Below are 8,045 nucleotides of genomic sequence, written 5' to 3'. Positions count from 1 at the left end.
ATCCTCTAAAATACTGTCCGAATCCAGGTTTAATTGACTGCCTCAGTGTGGTACAACATTACTACGTGATTCAAACACGGAAAAAATCCAGGATCTGGCCAACAAGATTGCGAAAAAGGCGAAAGCATAAGCCAGATGCGCGCATATCCCAGACCTAACCCAGACCTAACCGGTGTTATCCTCTAAAATATTGATCGAAACCAGGTTTAATTGACTGCTTCAGTGTATTACCACATTACTACGTGATTCAAACACGAAAAAACCCCAGGATCTGGCCAACAAGTATGCGAAGAAGGCAAAATCATGAGCCAGATGCGGGCATAACCCAGACCTAACCCAGACCCAACCGGTGTTATCCTCTAAAATACTGTCCGAATCCAGGTTTAATAGACTGCCTCAGTGTGTTACCACATTACTACGTGATTGAAACACGAAAAAATCCCAGGATCTGGCCAACAAGTATGCGGAGAAGGCAAAATCATGAGCCAGATGCGGGCATAACCCAGACCTAACCCAGACCTAACCGGTGTTATCCTCTAAAATATTGATCGAAACCAGGTTTAATTGACTGCTTCAGTGTATTACCACATTACTACGTGATTCAAACACGGAAAATACCCAGGATCTGGCCAACAAGTTTGCGAAAAAGCCGAAAGTATAAGCCAGATGCGCGCAAATCCCGGACCTAACCCAGACCTAACCGGTGTTATCCTCTGAAATATTGATCGAAACCAGGTTTAATTGACTGCTTCAGTGTGTTACCACATTACTACGTGATTCAAACACGAAAAAAACCCAGGATCTGGCCAACAAGTATGCGAGGAAGGCAAAATCATGAGCCAGATGCGGGCATAACCCAGACCTAACCCAGACCTAACCGGTGTTATCCTCTAAAATATTCATCGAAACCAGGTTTAATTGACTGCTTCAGTGTGTTACCACATTACTACGTGATTCAAACACGGAAAATACCCAGGATCTGGCCAACAAGTTTGCGAAAAAGGCGAAAGTATAAGCCAGATGCGCGCATATCCCAGACCTAACCCAGACCTAACCGGTGTTATCCTCTAAAATATTCATCGAAACCAGGTTTAATTGACTGCTTCAGTGTATTACCACATTACTACGTGATTCAAACACGGAAAATACCCAGGATCTGGCCAACAAGTTTGCGAAAAAGCCGAAAGTATAAGCCAGATGCGCGCAAATCCCGGACCTAACCCAGACCTAACCGGTGTTATCCTCTGAAATATTGATCGAAACCAGGTTTAATTGACTACTTCAGTGTGTTACCACATTACTACGTGATTCAAACACGGAAAAAACCCAGGATCTGGCCAACAAGTATGCGATGAAGGCAAAATCATGAGCCAGATGCGGGCATAACCCAGACCTAACCCAGACCTAACCGGTGTTATCCTCTGAAATATTGATCGAAACCAGGTTTAATTGACTGCTTCAGTGTGTTACCCCATTACTACGTGATTCAAACACGGAAAATACCCAGGATCTGGCCAACAAGTATGCGAAGAAGGCAAAATCATGAGCCAGATGCGGGCATAACCCAGACCTAACCCAGACCTAACCGGTGTTATCCTCTAAAATATTGATCGAAACCAGGTTTAATTGACTACTTCAGTGTATTACCACATTACTACGTGATTCAAACTCGAAAAAAACCCAGGATCTGGCCAACAAGTTTGCGAAACAGGCGAAAGTATAAGCCAGATGCGCGCATATCCCAGACCTAACCCAGACCTAACCGGTGTTATCCTCTAAAATATTGATCGAAACCAGGTTTAATTGACAGCTTCAGTGTGTTACCACATTCCTACGTGATTCAAACACGAAAAAACCCCAGAATCTGGCCAACAAGTATGCGAAGAAGGCAAAATCATGAGCCAGATGCGGGCATATCCCAGACCTAACCCAGACCTAACCGGTGTTATCCTCTAAAATACTGTCCGAATCCAGGTTTAATTGACTGCCTCAGTGTGGTACAACATTACTACGTGATTCAAACACGGAAAAAATCCAGGATCTGGCCAACAAGATTGCGAAAAAGGCGAAAGCATAAGCCAGATGCGCGCATATCCCAGACCTAACCCAGACCTAACCGGTGTTATCCTCTAAAATATTGATCGAAACCAGGTTTAATTGACTGCTTCAGTGTATTACCACATTACTACGTGATTCAAACACGAAAAAACCCCAGGATCTGGCCAACAAGTATGCGAAGAAGGCAAAATCATGAGCCAGATGCGGGCATAACCCAGACCTAACCCAGACCCAACCGGTGTTATCCTCTAAAATACTGTCCGAATCCAGGTTTAATAGACTGCCTCAGTGTGTTACCACATTACTACGTGATTGAAACACGAAAAAATCCCAGGATCTGGCCAACAAGTATGCGGAGAAGGCAAAATCATGAGCCAGATGCGGGCATAACCCAGACCTAACCCAGACCTAACCGGTGTTATCCTCTAAAATATTGATCGAAACCAGGTTTAATTGACTGCTTCAGTGTATTACCACATTACTACGTGATTCAAACACGGAAAATACCCAGGATCTGGCCAACAAGTTTGCGAAAAAGCCGAAAGTATAAGCCAGATGCGCGCAAATCCCGGACCTAACCCAGACCTAACCGGTGTTATCCTCTGAAATATTGATCGAAACCAGGTTTAATTGACTGCTTCAGTGTGTTACCACATTACTACCTGATTCAAACACGAAAAAAACCCAGGATCTGGCCAACAAGTATGCGAGGAAGGCAAAATCATGAGCCAGATGCGGGCATAACCCAGACCTAACCCAGACCTAACCGGTGTTATCCTCTAAAATATTCATCGAAACCAGGTTTAATTGACTGCTTCAGTGTGTTACCACATTACTACGTGATTCAAACACGGAAAATACCCAGGATCTGGCCAACAAGTTTGCGAAAAAGGCGAAAGTATAAGCCAGATGCGCGCATATCCCAGACCTAACCCAGACCTAACTGGTGTTATCCTCTAAAATATTCATCGAAACCAGGTTTAATTGACTGCTTCAGTGTATTACCACATTACTACGTGATTCAAACACGGAAAATACCCAGGATCTGGCCAACAAGTTTGCGAAAAAGCCGAAAGTATAAGCCAGATGCGCGCAAATCCCGGACCTAACCCAGACCTAACCGGTGTTATCCTCTAAAATATTGATCGAAACCAGGTTTAATTGACAGCTTCAGTGTGTTACCACATTACTACGTGATTCAAACACGAAAAAAACCCAGGATCTGGCCAACAAGTATGCGAAGAAGGCAAAATCATGAGCCAGATGCGGGCATAACCCAGACCTAACCCAGACCTAACCGGTGTTATCCTCTGAAATATTGATCGAAACCAGGTTTAATTGACTGCTTCAGTGTGTTACCACATTACTACGTGTTTCAAACACGGAAAATACCCAGGATCTGGCCAACAAGTTTGCGAAAAAGGCGAAAGTATAAGCCAGATGCGCGCAAATCCCAGACCTAACCCAGACCTAACCGGTGTTATCCTCTAAAATATTGATCGAAACCAGGTTTTATTGACTGCTTCAGTGTGTTACTACATTACTACGTGTTTCAAACACGGAAAATACCCAGGATCTGGCCAACAAGTTTGCGAAAAAGGCGAAAGTATAAGCCAGATGCGGGCATAACCCAGACCTAACCCAGACCTAACCGGTGTTACCCTCTGAAATATTGATCGAAACCAAGTTTAATTGACTGCTTCAGTGTGTCGCCCCATTACTACGTGATTCAAACACGGAAAATACCCAGGATCTGGCCAACAAGTATGCGAAGAAGGCAAAATCATGAGCCAGATGCGGGCATATCCCGGACCTAACCCAGACCTAACCGGTGTTATCCTCTAAAATATTGATCGAAACCAGGTTTAATTGACTGCTTCAGTGTGTTACCACATTCCTACGTGATTCAAACACGAAAAAAACCCAGGATCTGGCCAAGAAGTATGCGAAGAAGGCGAAAGAATAAGCCAGATGCGCGCATATCCCAGACCTAACCCAGACCTAACCGGCGTTATCCTCTGAAATATTGATCGAAACCAGGTTTAATTGACTGCTTCAGTGTGTTACCACATTACTACGTGATTCAAACACGAAAAAAACCCAGGATCTGGCCAACAAGTTTGCGAAAAAGGCGAAAGTATAAGCCAGATGCGCGCATATCCCAGACCTAACCCAGACCTAACCGGTGTTATCCTCTGAAATATTGATCAAAACCAGGTTTAATTGACTGCTTCAGTGTGTTACCACATTACTACGTGTTTCAAACACGGAAAATACCCAGGATCTGGCCAACAAGTATGCGAAGAAGGCAAAATCATGAGCCAGATGCGGGCATAACCCAGACCTAACCCAGACCTAACCGGTGTTATCCTCTAAAATATTGGTCGAAACCAGGTTTAATTGACAACTTCAGTGTGTTACCACATTACTACGTGATTCAAAAACACGAAAAAAACCCAGGATCTGGCCAACAAGTATGCGAAGAAGGCAAAATCATGAGCCAGATGCGGGCATAACCCAGACCTAACCCAGACCTAACCGGTGTTATCCTCTAAAATATTGATCGAAACCAGGTTTAATTGACTGCTTCAGTGTGTTACCACATTACTACGTGATTCAAACACGAAAAAAACCCAGGATCTGGCCAACAAGTTTGCGAAAAAGGCGAAAGTATAAGCCAGATGCGCGCATTTCCCAGACCTAACCCAGACCTAACCGGTGTTATCCTCTGAAATATTGATCGAAACCAGGTTTAATTGACTGCTTCAGTGTGTTACCACATTACCACGTGATTCAAACACGAAAAAAACCCAGGATCTGGCCAACAAGTATGCGAAGAAGGCAAAATCGTGAGCCAGATGAGGGCATAACCCAGACCTAACCCAGACCTAACCGGTGTTATCCTCTAAAATATTGATCGAAACCAGGTTTAATTGACTGCTTCAGTGTATTACCACATTACTACGTGATTCAAACACGAAAAAAACCCAGGATCTGGCCAACAAGTATGCGAAGAAGGCAAAATCACGAGCCAGATGCGGGCATAACCCAGACCTAACCCAGACCTAACCGGTGTTATCCTCTAAAATATTCGTCGAAACCAGGTTTAATTGACTGCCTCAGTGTGGTACCACATTACTACGTGATTCAAACACGGGAAAACCCAGGATCTGGCCAACAAGTATGCGAAGAAGGCGAAAGTATAAGCCAGATGCGCGCATTTCCCAGAACTAACCCAGACCTAACCGGCGTTATCCTCTGAAATATTGATCGAAACCAGGTTTAATTGACTGCCTCAGTGTGGTACCACATTACTACGTGATTCAAACACGAAAAAAACCCAGGATCTCGCCAACAAGTATGCGAAGAAGGCAAAATCATGAGCCAGATGCGGGCATATCCCGGACCTAACCCAGACCTAACCGGTGTTATCCACTGAAATATTGATCGAAACCAGGGTTAATTGACTGCTTCAGTGTGTTACCACATTACTACGTGATTCAAACACGGAAAAAACCCAGGATCTGGCCAACAAGTATGCGAAGAAGGCAAAATCATGAGCCAGATGCGGGCATAACCCAGACCAAACCCAGACCTAACCGGTGTTATCCTCTGAAATATTGGTCGAAACCAGGTTTAATTGACTGCTTCAGTGTGTTACCACATTACTACGTGATTCAAACACGAAAAAAACCCAGGATCTGGCCAACAAGTATGCGAAGAAGGCAAAATCATGAGCCAGATGCGGGCATAACCCTGACCTAACCCAGACCTAACCGGTGTTATCCTCTAAAATATTCGTCGAAACCAGGTTTAATTGACTGCCTCAGTGTGCTACCACATTACTACGTGATTCAAACACGAAAAAACCCAGGATCTGGCCAACAAGTATGCGAAGAAGGCGAAAGTATAAGCCAGATGCGCGCATTTCCCAGACCTAACCCAGACCTAACCGGTGTTATCCTCTAAAATATTGATCGAAGCAAGGTTTAATTGACTGCTTCAGTGTGTTACCACATTACTACGTGATTCAAACACGAAAAAAACCCAGGATCTGGCCAACAAGTTTGCAAAAAGGCGAAAGTATAAGCCAGATGCGCGCATTTCCCAGACCTAACCCAGACCTAACCGGCGTTATCCTCTAAAATATTGATCGAAACCAGGTTTAATTGACTGCTTCAGTGTGTTACCACATTACTACGTGTTTCAAACACGCAAAATACCCAGGATCTGGCCAACAAGTTAGCGAAAAAGGCGAAAGTATAAGCCAGATGCGCGCATATCCCAGACCTAACCCAGCCCTAACCGGTGTTATACTCTGAAATATTGATCGAAACCAGGTTTAATTGACTGCTTCAGTGTGCTACCACATTACTACGTGTTTCAAACACGGAAAATACCCAGGATCTGGCCAACAAGTTTGCGAAAAAGGCGAAAGTATAAGCCAGATGCGCACAAATCCCAGACCTAACCCAGACCTAACCGGTGTTATCCTCTAAAATATTGATCGAAACCAGGTTTAATTGACTGCTTCAGTGTGTTACCACATTACTACGTGATTCAAACACGAAAAAAACCCAGGATCTGGCCAACAAGTATGCGAAGAAGGCAAAATCATGAGCCAGATGCCGGCATATCCCGGACCTAACCCAGACCTAACCGGTGTTATCCTCTAAAATATTGATCGAAACCAGGTTTAGTTGACTGCTTCAGTGTGTTACCACATTCCTACGTGATTCAAACACGAAAAAAACCCAGGATCTGGCCAACAAGTATGCGTTGAAGGCGAAAGTATAAGCCAGATGCGCGCAATTCCCAGACCTATCCCAGACCTAACCGGCGTTATCCTCTAATATATTGATCGACCCCAGGTTTAATTGACTGCTTCAGTGTGGTATCACATTACTGCGTTATTCAAACCCGAAAAAAACCCAGGATCTGACCAACAAGTATGCGTTGAAGGCGAAAGTATAAGCCAGATGCGCGCAAATCCCAGACCTAACCCAGACCTAACCTGTGTTATACTCTAAAATATTGATCGAAACCAGGTTTTATTGACTGCTTCAGTTTGTTACCACATTACTACGTGATTCAAACACGAAAAAACCCCAGGATCTGGCCAACAAGTATGCGAAGAAGGCAAAATCATGAGCCAGATGCGGGCACATCCCGGACCTATCCCAGACCTAACCGGTGTTATCCTCTAAAATATTGATCGAAACCAGGTTTTATTGACTGCTTCAGTGTATTACCACATTACTACGTGATTCAAACACGAAAAAAACCCAGGATCTGGCCAACAAGTATGCGAAGATGGCAAATTCATGAGCCAGATGCGGGCATATCCCGGACCTATCCCAGACCTAACTGGTGTTATCCTCTAAAATATTGATCGAAACCAGGTTTTATTGACTGCTTCAGTGTATTACCACACTACTGCGTGATTCAAACACGAAAAAAACCCAGGATCTGGTCAACAAGTATGCGAAGAAGGCAAAGTCATGAGCTAGATGAGGGCATAACCCATACCTAACCCAGACCTAACCGGTGTTATCCTCTAAAATATTGATCGAAACCAGGTTTAATTGACAGCTTCAGTGTATTACCACATTACTACGTGATTCAAACACGAAAAAAACCCAGGATCTGGCCAACAAGTTTGCGAAAATGGCGAAAGTATAAGCCAGATGCGCGCATTTCCCAGACCTAACCCAGACCTAACCGGCGTTATCCTCTAAAATAGTGATCGAAACCAGGTTTAATTGACTCCTTCAGTGTGGTACCACATTACTGCGTTATTCAAACCAGAAAAAAACCCAGGATCTAGCCAACAAGTTTGCGAAAAAGGCGAAAGTATAAGCCAGATGCGCGCATATCCCAGACCTAACCCAGACCTAACCGGTGTTATCCTCTAGAATATTCGTCGAAACCAGGTTTAATTGACTGCCTCAGTGTGGTACCACATTACTACGTGATTCAAACACGGG

Source organism: Colletes latitarsis, unplaced genomic scaffold (assembly GCF_051014445.1).
Source record: "Colletes latitarsis isolate SP2378_abdomen unplaced genomic scaffold, iyColLati1 scaffold0013, whole genome shotgun sequence".
Taxonomy (NCBI): domain Eukaryota; kingdom Metazoa; phylum Arthropoda; class Insecta; order Hymenoptera; family Colletidae; genus Colletes; species Colletes latitarsis.
The sequence above is the reverse complement of the archived record's forward strand: the minus strand, read 5'-3'. Positions refer to the sequence as shown.